This window comes from Myotis yumanensis, unplaced genomic scaffold (assembly GCF_028538775.1).
Source record: "Myotis yumanensis isolate MYYU_CA2020_CCGP unplaced genomic scaffold, mMyoYum1.0.hap1 SCAF_14, whole genome shotgun sequence".
NCBI classification, from domain to species: Eukaryota; Metazoa; Chordata; class Mammalia; order Chiroptera; family Vespertilionidae; genus Myotis; species Myotis yumanensis.
Window position 1 is genome coordinate 47262632 of NW_027223765.1, and position 16188 is coordinate 47278819.

The window sequence follows — 16188 nt, forward strand, 5'->3', positions numbered from 1 at the left end:
GCTTAAGTGCATGAGTTTATTTGAGAGGTGGTTCCAGGAAGCAGGGATAAGGGAATACAGAGCAAGACAGAAAGGGAGTAAAATCCAATAGAAGGGTACATTATCAAGTTTGCCACTGAAAGCAAGGGGCTTGATTGGCCAGGACCCCCTAAGAAGTGTACAGAACACATTCAGAATTCTGCACCTGAAGAATGGAAGGCATTTATTCACATGTCCCAATGCCCAGTGGTGATGAGGCCCCTGAGGACATTTATTCTCCCACTCTTCCAGGCTCCTCTGAGGCCCAGGCCAAGCAGGTTCCAGCCTGAGAGATGGTCCTAGGGAAGAAAGGAGATAAGGAGCAGGTGCTAGAGTTAGAAAATGACAAACCTTGTCACCACAGTGGCAACTGAAATCAGAGACAGGGACTGTGGCCATCAGGGGAATCTGCCACAAAGGTGGTATTGGTGAGAACTTAGGTGGAAATGACTAAGCATTCAGCCTAGGCTGGGTAAGAAGGGAAGGAAGGCTAGGAGAAAAACGGCTTGAAAATTTTTTGAAGGTTTTAGCTTTCTCACAATGCTTTTGGCCTCTTTATAAAGATACTAACTTAGGATTTATTAATAGTGTGACGTTAAGAGCATAAAGAAAGCTTTGCATTCCTGCAGGACAAGAGCCATGATATTACCTGTAAATATTTATTGAGCATTTATTATGTGCCAGGCACTTTGCAACATAAAGAAATAAATTATCTCTGCAACTGTATATAGTAAGAACTATTATTGTCCCTATTTTTAAGGGAGAAAACTGAGGCTAAAAGAGTTTTTTAAATGTATAAGGACTATTGACATAGGTAAGTGGCAGAACAGCCGCAATCAATAAAAGCTCCAGGAGCTGTCAAAGGAGATAGTAAGACCAACCCCCAACAGATTTATGGCTTAAAACCAGCAGACCAGCTTGATCCAACAAGGTGACTAATTTCACCTACCATAACCTCTAGTCTCATTGTAATACATTAGCATGCTAAACTACACACCCCAAAACACCCTACGCCATGATGGGAAAGACCATATAATGACACAAAACAGGCAACAGAGCTCCCCTGAGAAATCTCCACCCCACTCCTGGGAAGATCCTAAATTCCTCCCCCTCATTGAATACCCTACCCCCAATTAAATTAATTTCAATAAAGACAGAAAATTCCACTAAAAAGGTGCTGCTCTGTCTGTGGAGTAGCCCATTCTGTCTCACTGCTTCACTAATAAACTCACTTTCACTTTAGACTCTGTGCTGGCTCATTTTTGCATTCTTTCCTGCACGAAGCCAAGAACCCACAGTGGGTTTCAGACCCTGAGAATGCCTGCATCATTATGGGGTAACAATCTACTCCATTTTGAGTATGTGTCAATAATTCAGACTTCCATACTTGTGTCTAAACATGCATACGCGCGCGCACACACACACACACACACACACACTTAAATCAGATATGAGGATTTCCAAAGAATAAAGTTTACTTAGCTTCCTTACCATTTCTTCATTACATGGATAATGGAACACTTCTAAACTCTTTAATGAACATACTTCTTTAAGTTTTTTATTTATACCAATAAGACTGGAAATGAAAAAAAATAAGGTCTTTTGGATATGAAGACGAGCAAAAACCAACAACAAAATACCACCCAAACCACAGAGCTAAATTAAGTCAACAAAGCCTCATAAAGGGGAGAAACTAAAACATGATAAGCTAAACTCATTACAGACCAAAATGTAAATCTGATTGCACAATTATCTGCATTTTTCATTTGAAGACTCATGATCATGCTGGAGGTAGGAGGCAAAATTTAATTTAAGGAACAATTTTGGCCAATCACCCCTATTTTCTTTAACACAAGAGCAGGAAGGGAAAGAGAATGACATTGACAATATCCACAGGCCAGAGGAAGGAAAAGCAAATGTGATCACATCACCAACACACTCGGGGCTGGCTTGAGAGGCTGGTTAGGCAATGCAACCCTCCGTGGACTGGAGGTGGTTTGTAATTAGTTTAGGCTGTGGAGGCCTGCATCATTAAAAAGATGACAACTGGACACTTGCCACAATCAAGATAATGTTTCATAATCAAATTAACCCGGCTCACGAGCTTGATTCAGAGCCTGTTTATGGTTAAACATCAAATGGCTTCCAGGGTATTTGGAGCATAAGATATGAAAAAGACACTAGGTAAGTACTAGCACATGGACATACAAGAAGCACATGAAGATATGGCCATTTCTAGGCATAGAGCATTTATAATGGGGGCAGGGCCAGGGAGACAGTGAGTATAGAAGGGATAAAAACAATTCCTCAATTAATCTTTAAAGAACTGAATACATTTCTCATAAAATGATAGTAAATCCACATGCTTTAAAATGAGTGTGGTTAAATCTTCAGCACAAGTATCACACCAGATCCACAGTTACTCAAAAGCAGGATCTTCAGGTCAAGCGTCTCTGCTTAACCAGAACTTAATGCGACTGGCTGGAGCAGTGTGACACCTCAGAAAGCTGTGTCCTTATCGTGAAGTTACAATAATTAGAAGAGGACAACACAGAAACATAGAAAACCTTTTTGACTATTGGGGAGTGAAAATGATATGAGCATGGATTGCCAACATGTACAAAAATAGGCATGTTTGAGAACAACTAGAAGATAATGTGCAAAAATGAAAACAGTAGTGTTGGGTGTTGGGATTCTGGATTTGGTATTTTTTTCTAAAACTATCCTTAACATTGTCAGAATGCGATCTTTCCCATTTGAAAATCTAAATGTTTTCAAGTTGGAGAAGGAGAAGGAGCCTGGTAGTAAATGAACTGCTAAGTTTATAGAATAAGGTTCAAACTCCACAGCTTAGCATATGGTCTGGTCCACCCAAGAACTCCGGCTGCATAATCTATCCCATTTCCTGCCTCTTCTCCATCACACTTAATTGTCCATCCTTTCCAAAATAGATCATAGGTTTTCTTTTTTTTCCACACACACCATTCTCACTATCTGGAACACCCTTCCTCCCATCCATTCCTCATATAGCAAAATCCTACTTATTTTCCAAAAACTGCTCAAATAGCCCCTCTCTGAGAAACCATCATCTCTCATTCCCCACACCTACCCCATTATTTTTTTTTATAGCTCTGTTTCTATAGCAACTTATGCTTACCTCTCAGAGAGCTTGTCACACTATGCTGCCATCATTGGTTTACTTGCGTTTCTCCTCCACCAGCCTAGAGGCTACCTACAGATAATGTGGAGATACCTGGAACTACAAAGGCTAATGGATGACCCAGTCTTTTTAAACAAGTTGTGATGGTGTGTTAGGTTCCTCAACATTTTTATAATAATTAATGAACATTCATTGAAACTATTTTGTGCACAAAATTTATAAGGACACAGAGATACTTCTCAAAGTCCAACAGTAGAAAGTGCAGTCACTAAGGTCTGGACCCTGGAGTCAGAAAGCTACAGAAACAAGGCACCTGCTCTCTTAATCAATCAGTCTTATTCTTCCCCTCCTTCCTCCATCCCTGCAACCTCACAGTCATTTAACCTGCATTTCTCCATAGGCCTGTTTTTTTCCTTCCTCTTTCTCTGAAAGACAGTTGTATATTGGCTAGAGACATGAGTTCATGATACTTGGGTTCATGCCTGGCTCTGTCACTACCCAACTAGATGGCTGTGGGTGAATTACTTTACCTCTCTGTGACTCCATTTCCTCTTCTACAAAATGGAAATAAGAATAGGAACTACCCCATAGGAGGATTACCAAATAAAACTAAGACATGGCTTTCCACAACTCCCAAGTTTACCTGTTTACCCAGTCTATCTATAGTGTCTTAGTCCCAAGTCCATCTTCTGGGAAGGTCATCTGACTGGCCCAACTTCAGTCAACTGTACATCCTTGGTCCACTCGGGCATGGCCATAGAGCCAAATTACACCTTACAAACATGACTGCTGGGGCCTACTCCCAGAAAGTGAGAGTTGGGGGCAGTGCTCAGAGAAATGGGCCATGGCTAAGATGGCACCACAGACAAAAACCTACTCTAACCACCAACTATCCTCTCGCCACTCGTGCCACCACACTTGCAGGCCTTCCTTGGATCACAGCTGGGCCCCCTGAGCTCACAGCCCCCGCACAAAGCTCTTATTTAAAGCACACAGCTACCTATCTGCCTGCAGTGGCACCTGGGGGAGCTCCACACGCTGGCACTTCATAAAGGCCTAATGGTGATGATGGTGACGCTGACAAGAATGACGGTAGCACAGCAGGTCACACCACAGCTGCCATTGCTTCCCTGCAGTTTGTTGCTGGGCCCTGTGGCTTGAAATGGAAGTCAGCACATCCTTCTAACTCGGCTAATGTGGCTTGGCTCTGCGGCTGACCTTCATCAGCTCCCATCCAGCTGCTACTTAGGTAATCCATCGTCACACAGGATGCCCCCCTCACTGCCAGGTTTAAAGAACACAGGCACAGCATCTGATAACCGGAAGAAGAAAAGCCTCCAAAGAAAATTAACCATTGGACTTCAAAGTGTTATGTTGCTGTTATAGAATTTCCAACTAAATGAGATCAGCTGGGTGAGTTGCATCTTGAAAATAAAGTTACTGCAGCCTAGGGCTCTAGCCTGGCCCATAAATAACGTTCCATTTGCAACTCTACATCAAACTTGTTTTCATCCTCGTGTAATCTCCTCAACAAAAAGCAACATTTGTAGGCAGGGACTCTTCAAAGTCCATTCACAACACATTATCGCACATATTTCTCAAAACAGCCCTGGTGGGTGGTTACTGCTGTCATCGTTTCACAGAGGAGAAAACTGAGGCTGGGAAAGTTTAAGATAGTTGCCTAAGATCACCTGAGCTGAAAGCAGCAGACCCTAATTAAACCCAAATCGGCCAGTGTCTTGCCCACGGGGCTTTCTCTACCCGACCACTGCCTGCTGTCACTTGCTTTCCCTCATTTTAAAGCAGCGGTCATCATCTCTGAACTATCTGTGTGGATGTATTTTAGCAGCTGTGTTCTGTGGCAGGCTCTGTACTCACCCAACCAAAACAATTCATCAGACTCATATATTTAGCTTCCAAGGAAGACTTTCTTTGGAGAAATGAAGCAGTGTGTTACCTTACTCCTTTTACCACCACTACTCATCGTCACATTTATTTAGCACTTCCTGGGAACCAGACACTGTCCTGAGTGCTTTACAAGAACTATCTCAGGTGACCCACACAGTGAGGAGGTACTTTTACTACCAACCCCCCTTTTTTACAAATCAAGAAATTGAGGCCCAAAGCCATTAGCCTTGCCCAAGGTCACATAGCAAGAACTATCTAATTCCAGACTCTAAATCACCATTACTGGTGCGGAGAAAAATCAATTCCAGTACCAGTATCAAACTCTTCACTGCTCTCTTTCATAAAAATATTTTGCCTTTGAATGTTTAGCTCTCAGTGATAAGTAAAACATACTAGTGACTACCTCAAAGCCTTTCTAGAAGCAGGAAGGAAAATAAATAGATAGCCAGGAATTCTTTTAAGAATTTTATTAGACACTTCAATAAATTTTGCTGCAGCATGAAGAGCAACCTCATTTTCAAATGGTGAGTCCTGGCTCATGTGTGTGAGGCACTATAATCATCCAAGGAGAGTTTATGGTCCACCACTACCAGGAAGGTAGGCACTGTGTGTGGATGTGAGCAACAGGAGCAGCCTCCAGTCAGTCACACCACTGAGCAGTCATTGCAAGTCCTGGACTTCACTTTTAGAAAGTTCATCTGAAAAAACTCCAGAAAATGGCAATGTTAAAGAATTGTACACCTGGAACCTATATAATTTTACTAACCATTGTCACCCCAATAAAGTTAATAAAAATTTTAAAAAGAAAGTGGTAATGTTCACTCACAGATCAAAGGCAACCTGAATATTTAACTCATCACCATCTATGAGGTTAAAGACCTTTAACAACTGTTTGTACAAGAAAGAGCATAGAAAAGAATAAAAAAAGAGAGAGAGATGGCAGAATAGAGTTGCCAAGAGCACTTTAGAGAAAGCCATGCCTGGATGGGAGTCCTACATCACTTACCAGCTCTGTGGCTTCGGGCCAGTTATCTAAACACTCTAACTGGTTTGGTCATCCATACATTTGAATAGAGGCACCTATTTGATAGGATTTCTATACTTAAGAAACAACAACTATGATGACTGAGATAATAGTGACCACAACAAAGATGACCAACCCAACAAAAATGGTATGTCTGCTTTTGCTACTGGGAACATGAGTAGATGGGAAAGCATCTTCCTGTTTCTCTTCCCAGCTTTTGTTTGGAAACTCTTTTCAATGTTCATCTATATTCAAACCCTGATCATCTCTCAAGAGCCCCTTACACCTTCTGTTAACAGAAAGGGCAGGCTTCTTCTCTTCCCAACCAGGTGAGCGCAGAGGAATTTGCCACTTCTTGGCTTCCTCTGGGGCTAAAAGCTATTAGAAATTGATAAACTTAATGTAAGGAGATTCTGCTTTCTATATATTATTGTAACTAACAATAGCTGGCTTAGCTTTCCAATTTTCACAACAGGGCCCAAAATACAAGACCCACTGATATTTGAGAGAATTGCTGATTCACAGTGTAGATACTGGAACCATCTAGTTCAGACTTATTATTGCTTAGGGGGACATAGGGGAGATGAGGAAAGGGAACAAGCATTCTGAAAGCGTCAACAGTATACCAGGCAGAGCACTAAAGCATTAGACATAGTTCTAGACATTGAATTTATAATCCAAATTTAGCTGACAAACAAGACACAAATGTGCGAAAAACTGGAGAAGTAATAGGGAGACATTTTCTTCCGTTATCCTTATTAATCAAGAATATCTAAAAGTTTGCAAGACTAGATAAGAGTGTATATATGTATAAGCAGCTGTGAACACATCATCCACTCTGCCACTACTGAGCATGCAAAAGAGGACATACAAAAATGGCTCTGACCATAATCAAAGGAAGAGGGCTCCTTGAGGTCAGGAACCATCTGTGTCCTAGTAACAAATGTATCCCCAGCACCTAGTAAAGAGGTTAGCAAGTAGAAAGCATGCAGTCAAAGTGCTGAATGAATGCAAGAATGCATGGATGCACCCCGGGTATGTATGCAATCAAAGCCCACAGCCCTTGGTAGGTCTCACTGGTCTCCTTCCTTATTCATCTAGAACATCCTGATTCATTCTAGAACATCCATTTTCCACCTTTTTCCTCTCATGGAACACATAAAGCAATTACTAAAAATCTGCAGCACACCAAAAAATATATTCTTTGCCCATCTGACAAAAACAAATAGGTATAATCTTATACATTCACACAAGACAGCTATTGTGTTAGCTGTCATTTTTTTTTTTAATTTGACGATCTAAGGAAAAAGAGGTCAGTGCCCCTGACCAAATAGTCAGGTATTGCATGTTTTAAAAATTCTTGCAGTACAGAGGTTAAAAATCGCTGATCTACAGGAAGGTCCTACCTTAAAACTTTGGCAATTATATTACTACAGATAAGTAAGCTGGTTGACAATAATTAAAACACAAGTTCACAACAAAATAATATTTTAAACATACATAGCACACCAGGTCATTAAAAATAGACTATATCGGAGAATATTTTACTTTGAGACACTAGGGAGCATCATTACTTTGATCACTTCCTGCTTTAATTAGCATGCTCTAATGACGTATATGTCATTCTTATCTAATGTAAGTCTTGAATGCATATGGAATCTGGGTCACAGCCCTCTCTGGGAGGTACAGGGATGTACAGAGAACAAGCAGAATGCATGTGTTGATGTCAACTAGCTTACTTATCTGTGTTGATATAATTGCCAAAGTTTTAAGTCTTAAAAGTTGAGAATAAATTAGTTCAACACACCAAGCACTGGGCACAGCAATGTGATCTCCTTTCATATTTCTCAAAACAGCCTAAGATGTTGTAGGGACATGAGAAGTTCCCAGTGATAACTTTCAAGCAGATTCTCTGGGAGCTATCCCTGGGCACAGGACCACCTGCGTGGAGGCATATTTTTAATAAAGACAACAAAAAGCCTGCTTGTTCACAGGGAAATTTATAAGGCTGTCTTTGCTTCCTTCCACCTATTGTGATGCTTTATCCAAGTAGAAAGTACTCTTTTTAGCTTCAAAGCCACTGATAATGGACTTCTTTTCAAAGAGAAGTCTTAGTTGTCTGCTCCTTTCATTCAACAGTCAGCATATGAAAGACCAGAGTGATACTGACAAACACATGGAGCTGCTTATTGTGGCAATATCAGATAAAGAAATTCTGTAGCCCAGAGAGGTGTCTGATAGGTACATTCATTTGAATGTCAATACCAAGCACCCTGCCCAGCCACTCCACCAAAGCAGCAAGAATATGTCTCAGAAACAGAACACAGAAGGCATAACTCGGATGTGGCTACAAGTCCCTTTTTACAGTTTCCAGGGGGATAAAGCAGGAATCAAGAACTAATGTTCTCTGCTTTGTGTTCCTCAGATTTGGTCCCAAATGGAGGTCATTTACAGCATCATCAATGACTGACCCTGAGCAGACTCCAGCTTCTCAGGATTGTAATGGCAATGTCAGTTGTCAAAAGCAGTCAGGTATGTTAACAAGTGTCCAGCTCCCGGCCATGGCTGATTCCCCAGGGCTTCAGTAGGTGGCAAATCTGCATCACCATGACTCTAGGTCAGTCTCACTCACTATTCAGGCTTCAGCTCATTCACACTCACAAGGACCAATCAGCCTCCCCAGCCACAGGCTCTCAGCACCTGCCCAATTGCACAGCAATTTCTCAGGGGGAAGTCAAAGCTTCACTAGCTTTTCACAGAAATGGCTCATGGAGATATTATCTTAAAATGCTTTCTCTTAAAACATTTTTTTGAACTGAGAATTACATGCTGTGCTGAATTAGAATGGTGGAGGGCTCTGATTATATCTTTTTTCCCCGTTTTGGTTTCACTCTTAAGTATAGAAAATACCAGGTTGCCCTCTCCTCCAACTGCCTTTTCTTCCTGATACCAAAGCTTAGTCCACTGAGTCAAAAGGAGTTTTAGTATTACACGTCCATCTTTTACCTCCCCACCCACTATCTGAGAACAATGGGAATGAGGATCATTTCATGCTCTTGAGGACTGCATGCAAAATGAATCAAGGCAATGGTGCGTGCGAATGTGAAGCTCATTGAGTCCTAACCCAATGGGATCACCTTTCCTGCACTTAAATGAGTGGGCTGGAGAGTCTCCAGCTCCTCTCTGAAATCTTGTATTGTGCTTCGGTACCTCATGGAGCGACAATATGAAAAGTCATGCAACCATTAAAAATGATATTGAAAGGAAAAATAATATTTATGATATAACATTTAAATCTCTTTAAAATGAAAAATTATTCCACAAATTTTCTGTAAATGAACATTTTTACATTTGAGACACTAGCTTACTTAATTTCGGAGAATATAATCCCACTTTCTTACAACACACTATATTAAAAGGGGTATTCCAAACACATCGGAGTAATTGCTAACATTTAAAATTAGGCTGTTAAATAGATCCAGAGACAGAAGAATTGAACAGACCGTCAAACCTCAGAGGGAAGGGGTGGGTGGAGGTGGGAGGGGGGGGTTAGAGATCAACCAAAGGACTGGTATGCATGCATATAGGCATAACCAATGGACACAGAGAGTAGGGGGGTGAGGGTATGTGCTGGGGGATGGGAGCGGCCAAAGAGAGGTCAATGGTGGTGGGGGGGGGGGGGGGAGATATGTAATACTTTAAACAATAATTTAAATTTTAAAAAATTAAATTAGGTTCTTAAAAAAATAACAATTTTTTTAAATAACAAAATTAGGCCATTAGCCTTTAAAGACCATATTGGGGGGGGGGGAGGGGGGCACAGAGCACTAGATCTCTGAGGCATCGCCAAAAAAGGCAAAGTATTCAGTTCCTAAAAGCCTAAAAAATGTGGATTTAAGCTTTTTCTTCACTACTTACTGAAGATTAATAATGTATTTTAGCTTTTCATTTCTTTACCCAATCCAGGGAATTTTTTTTATGTGCCCCAGGCATGAAACAGCTCTGGCCACCAACACAGGCATCAAGGTAGGATGAATTAAGACTGTATCTCTGCTTGGACCCAACTGGTATAAGAGCAGCACCAACAATCAGGTGTCTCCTTGCCCATTGCCAGGGGGTTCAGGAAGTTTTTTTAATTTAACTAAATTTCATATTTGTTTCTCAATAGCACCAACTGCTGTGCTTCACTTCCTGCAAAATGACAAAATTAAAGACAGCCTAATCAATCATGAAGTTTCAGGTTTGAGGGGAAAGACCCCAACTGATTTTTAAATTATAATAATACGTAATTTTAGCAATTCATTTTATATAAAATAAATACTTTATAAATAGAAATCATTCAACTGAGTAACAGGGAAAAGTTCTATAAAAATGATCATGCAGATCATGGGAAGAATTATTGAGAAGAAAAGTCATGAATCAAATTTAATACAAGTTTCTAATGTTTATGCATAATGTATATATGTATTGTGTATAATACACATGGCATATTATACAGTGCATGCTTATCATGTATGTGTTATGTGTATGATTGGCTTTGAGACATAGACTCTCACAATTAGAAAACCACTGGTTGCTGACATTTCTAAACAGTTATGGAACTGACCAGTCTTGGTCTTGTCATTACTTAGCATTCAGATATGGCAAGAAAATCATTACCTAAAAAGAATTTTCTGCAGATCTGTTTTTGGAGTTTTTTTGAATGAGAAATTGCATTCTTTTCTCTTTAAGTAATGCAGTATTGTCAGTCTAGGGAATTATTATCATGCTAGCATAATAAATGAATTGTCTTTTCTATTTTATTGCTGATGTTATTGCCAATGTGCCTTTTTTCTTAAAGCTTTATTGAGATATCTTTCACATACCATAAAATTCATCCATTTAATATACAATTCATTAGTTTCTATTATACTTACAGTCATGCAACTAACACCACATTCAATTTTATATTTCATCACCCCAAAAAGAAACCTGGATCAATTACAGCCACTCCCCATTTCCCTTAACCCCTAAAGCCCATGGCCTTTTGTAACTGGCTTCTTTCACTTAGCATAATGTTTTCAAATTTCATTCATGTTGTAGTATGTATCAGTACTAAATTCTTTTGTAAGATTGAATAATATTGCATTATATAGCTATACCACCTTTGTTTATCTCTTAACTGTAGACAGGTGTTTAGGTGTTTTCTGCTTTTCAACTAATATAAGTATGTGCAAGGTTTTGTGTGTGTATATATATAGTATATATAAATTATATATATATATGTATGTATTTTTCAATTCTATTGGGTATATATCTAGGAGAATTGCTAGGTCATATGATAACTCTATGTTTAACATTTTAGGGAACTGGCAACCAGTTTTGTATAGTGGCTGTATCATTTATAATCCCACCAGCAACATCTGAGGGTTCCAGTTTCTCTAAATCCTCATCAACAATTGTCATTGATTGTTTTATTTTAGCCATTCCGGTGCATACAAAGTGGTATCTCGTTGTGGTTTTGATTGGTTTTATTTCATTTCCCTAATGATGAATGGTGCTGAGGACCTTCCCATATCCCTATTCACCATTTGTTTATCTTCTTCGGAAACATGCCAGGCAGATCCTTTGTCCATTTTCAATTGGATTATTTGTCTTTATGATTGAATTGTAAGAGTTCTTTATATATTCATACGAAGTTCTTTCTTTACCAGATATATGATTTTCTCCCACCAATGGGCCATCTTTTCACTTTCTTGATGATGTCATTTGACACACAAAAGTTTTTAATTTTCCTGAAGTCAAATTATCTATTTTGTATTCTGTCATCTGTGCTTTTGGTGTTGTATCTAAGGTGAGGAGGCTAAAAAGCTAATTCCAATGTAACCCTGATATTTGGGGGGCTAGCGATCTGAATCCATGCCAGCAAGCTCAGTGTACATTCTTGATAACCTATAATTAAGTCACTACCTCCTTCCCAGATACTGGTCTTGCAGAACCTGTTACAGAGGCCATAAAACTGTGAACAGTGCACTGCCCCGGAGGGAGGGTTATTAACACTGGCGCCAGGCCAAACCATCAGATATGGCCTGGAGACCCCCAACACTTGGGGGCCTTCTTGTAAGGCCCGAAAAAAGGACCGGAAGTATAATCTATATTAGCGGGACAAAGACCACAGGGAGCTATAAAGAGAAGCCCCCTGCATGTTACTTTACTCAGATTTGGAAAGCTATTCCCTGAGTCCACAAGCATAAATAAATAGTGTCACTCCTTTTCTCTAAAGCATCGCTTGGTTTTTCTGTGGTCTTCTGCAACAAAGGAACCTAATCCAAGGTAAAAAAGATTAACTCCTGTCTTATGCTAGGAGCCTTATAGTGTGAGCTCTTACATTTAGGACTATAATTGATTTTGAGCTAAAATTATTGTGTATGGTGTGAGGTAGAGGTTAAATTCATTCTTTTGCATGTGGAAACCCAATTTATCCCAACCACATTTGTTGACAAGTCTAATATTTTCACCACTAAATTGTCTTGGCACTCTGTCAAAAGACAATTGACCATAAATATGAGGATTTCTGGACCCTAAAATCTACTGAACTATTGTTATGTTAGCATCACATACTCATGACTACTGTAACTTCGTAATAAGTTTTAAAATCAGGAAGTGTCAGTCCTCCAATTTTGATCTTTTTTTTTTTAAGATTGTCTTGGCTATTCTGTGTCTGTTCCATAGTTCCATATCAACGTTAGGATCAGCTTGTTAATTTCTAAAAAAACAACTAAAAAAACACCACCTTGGATTCTGAAAGGAACTGCATTTTCTTTGTGGATCATTTGCAGAAGTATTGGAATCTTAATAATGTTAAGTTTTCTGATCCATAAATATGGGATATATTTTCATTTATTTATTCTTTAATATCTTTAAACAATTTTTATAGTTTTCATTATATGAGTCTTGTACTTTTTTGTTAAGTTTATTCCTATGAATTTTCTGCTGCTATTGTAAATGGGATTTTCTTAATCTTATTTTCAGATTGCTCTTGCAACTGTATAAAATAAAATGATTGTATTATTATCATATTTTTTGTTATTTCTCACCTGAGGATATTTTTTCCATTGATATTTACATGGAGTTGGAAAGGAGGTAGGGAGGGGGAGGAACAGAGAGAGAAACATCCCTCATGTACCCCAAGTGGGGCCAGGGATCAAACCTGTAACCCAGATACGAGCCCTTGACCTGGAATCGAACCTGCAACTTCAGGGCGAGGGATAATGCCCCAACCACTGAGCAACACTGGCCAGGGATGATTACTGCATATTGATGTTGTATCTTGCCATACTACTGAACTCGCTTACTCATTCTAAAAGTTTGTAGTGGATTTGCCAATGCACTTTTAAGTTTAACATTTAAATTATTTTGATCCCCACCATACTTCTAAATATCAGCTTATGTTACTATTATACAACAATTATCCTCAATTTTGACCAGTTAAATCTTGTCTTTTCCCATCTTTCATGCAGGCCTTTCAATTAACCCCTCAGGCTTGATGACCATTCTCCACAAGAAAGTGGAAAGAATGACATAAACGAGAAAAATTGCGTCTTCTTTAATTCCTTCCATTTCTACTGGTTAGTAAAATGATTCCGACTAATAAAATTAAACATAAAATAAGCTCCTGAAACTCTTCTTACCTTGCTAAGATGAAGTCAAGCAAAACGTAACCAGAAGTGAATTCTGACATTTCACATTTTGTTGAATGCTGTTAGGGTGCTGGCAATCACTGTCTCCTACACATAAATTAACAGCCTACCATCTGTCAAGTATTGGGATAATCACAGGGTTTAGTGCACAATATGGTTATTAGAATATGACCTGACAAAAAGGAAAAGAACACAACCTAATTTGGACTATAAAATCTATGATCTCACTTGCAAATGACAGTTGACAAGCTATTATTCTGCATTTGGGCTTCTACAGGAAAAGCCAATTTATGCATACGTAATTCTATTAGTTATACAGGCAACAGCCTGTGGAAGATTGCTTTAACCTATAAAATCTGCTTGGTCATACAATATTTTTAAATTAATTCTTAGACAAATATTTGCATCACGAATAAGTGGGAATGTAATGATCTGAGCCTTCACATTTCCAAGTGAAGCACCAATTATTAGGCAAAAAAGTTTTTGTGATACTGCAGCCAGCAACTGCCCAGGATTTTTTAGGATATATGCAAAGAAAGGGCTGTAGAACTTATTAAAACTATTCACGTGGACATACATCAAAGTCAAAAAGTTGACAGTTTTGAAAAGTGTAATATATGAAACACTTTGGTGTGGAATTTACTTCATCCCCAACAGTGACATCTGCTAATGAGCATCATTAATATTGCCTACTTTTATTTATCCTAATGCCTCATGGGTGCTATCTTTATGTACATTCCTGTGTAGTACCTTTTGTTTTCATCCTGGGGGAAAATCCCATACTGACAGCTGCCTCTAATAAAGATGTTCCCAACAAAATACTTCTCTTCTGGTTACAGGGAGCATATACAGTCCCAAGTTCTTTTTATTGCTGTTTTCTGTGAACAAGTGCAGAAATGCATGGTGTTCCTGAAGGTTATTTAAGGGTACCCCATTGTGTCTAAAACATATGCTTAACAGAGAAATGCATTAATTAAGTCCCAAGGTAAAACGTTCTATTGAGGTGACAAAACAAAACAGATTTTGTAATATTAGCAATTATATTACCTGGGGAGCTTAAGTGAGATAATAACTGCATAATACATTAAGCAACTCACACTTCAAATTATGTTGCTTTTAGACCAGTGGTTCCCAACCTTTTTTGGCCATGCCACACGTAAGCATCTCTAAAATCCTGATGCCCCCCCCCCCCCCGGTGACATATAATTCTTATTATTAAAAAAGTGAACTCCTATTCACATGGAGGAAGCCTAAAAGGCGATTAACTTGGCCTAAACAAGCTTCCAAAGAACATGGCATCCATGAAAGAGAAAAATAAAAGAACAAAAGGACAGTTGAAGTACTGAGGAAGAAATCACTAAGAAACTGTTAAAAAATAATAATAATATGAAGTGATATGAAAAAATAGCAAATAAAGTTTCAAAACATATAATAAAGAACTGAAATGCATAAATATGTCACAATATATATTTATATACTGTATAGAGGCCCATAGAACCATAAGAAATGCAAAAAATAACTGTTAATAACTCATTCTTGAATTGCCCCCCTTAAAAATCAAATTGTCTCCCTGTGGGGCAAGTGCCCCACGTTGGAAACCAGTTATAAACTATGCATCTTTTCCATTATTTTCACACTTGTTTCCTTTCATGGTAGGAAAAAATGATGTATTTTTCTGTCATGTTGGCTCAATATAAGGTGAGTCAGAGTGCCGAGGTTCTTCTATAAAGGATCTGGGGATTCAATTTTAATATGCTGCAATATCAGGTTGCACAATACCCGCAAATTTCCCAATACTAAAAACCTTCATAGCCACTCCTTGAAGATAAGAAAAAAACTGATCAAGATCTGCAGAAGACCTTTGAATATATAAAAATATACAAAATACTATTCATATCCATGGGTTTAGAATGATTTGTCTACAGCAGCAACCCTGCTCACAAGTACAACAGGAGAGCAGGGAACATTAAAAGATAAAATTCTGCCCTGGCTGGTGTGACTCAATTGGTTGGAGCGTTAGCCTGTATACCAAAAGGTTGTGATTCGATTCTGGTCAGGGCACATACCTGGGTTGCAGGTTCAATCGCAGATGGGGTAAGTACAGAAAGCAATCAATTGATGTTCTCTCTCACATCAAAGTTTCTCTCTCTCTCTCTCTCTCTCTCTCTCTCTCTTTCTCTCTCTTTTCCTCTCTCTCTCCTGTCCACTCTCTCTAAAAATCAACAAGCATATCCTAGAATGAGGACTTTTTTAAAAATAATAACAAATAAATAAATTTTTAAAATTAAAAAAAACAAAAATTTAACAAGAAGCCTGGAAACATATCATTCAGCTATAGGAAAACCAGTTTTTTCTTCCTTTGGAAAAATAAATAAATAAATCCCAAGTTCTTTCGAGGC

The 16188-nt window shown here is 38.8% G+C and overlaps 1 protein-coding gene and 1 pseudogene across 4 annotated transcripts in view; both read right to left on the reverse strand.

Annotated features, from left to right (window-relative positions):
* FHIT (fragile histidine triad diadenosine triphosphatase) overlaps nt 1-16188 on the reverse strand; it is a 1340207-nt gene that overhangs the window by 1229000 nt on the left and 95019 nt on the right. The gene's annotated exons all lie outside the window — the stretch shown is intronic.
* On the reverse strand, nt 10087-10231 carry LOC138992808 (small nucleolar RNA SNORA48; annotated as a pseudogene).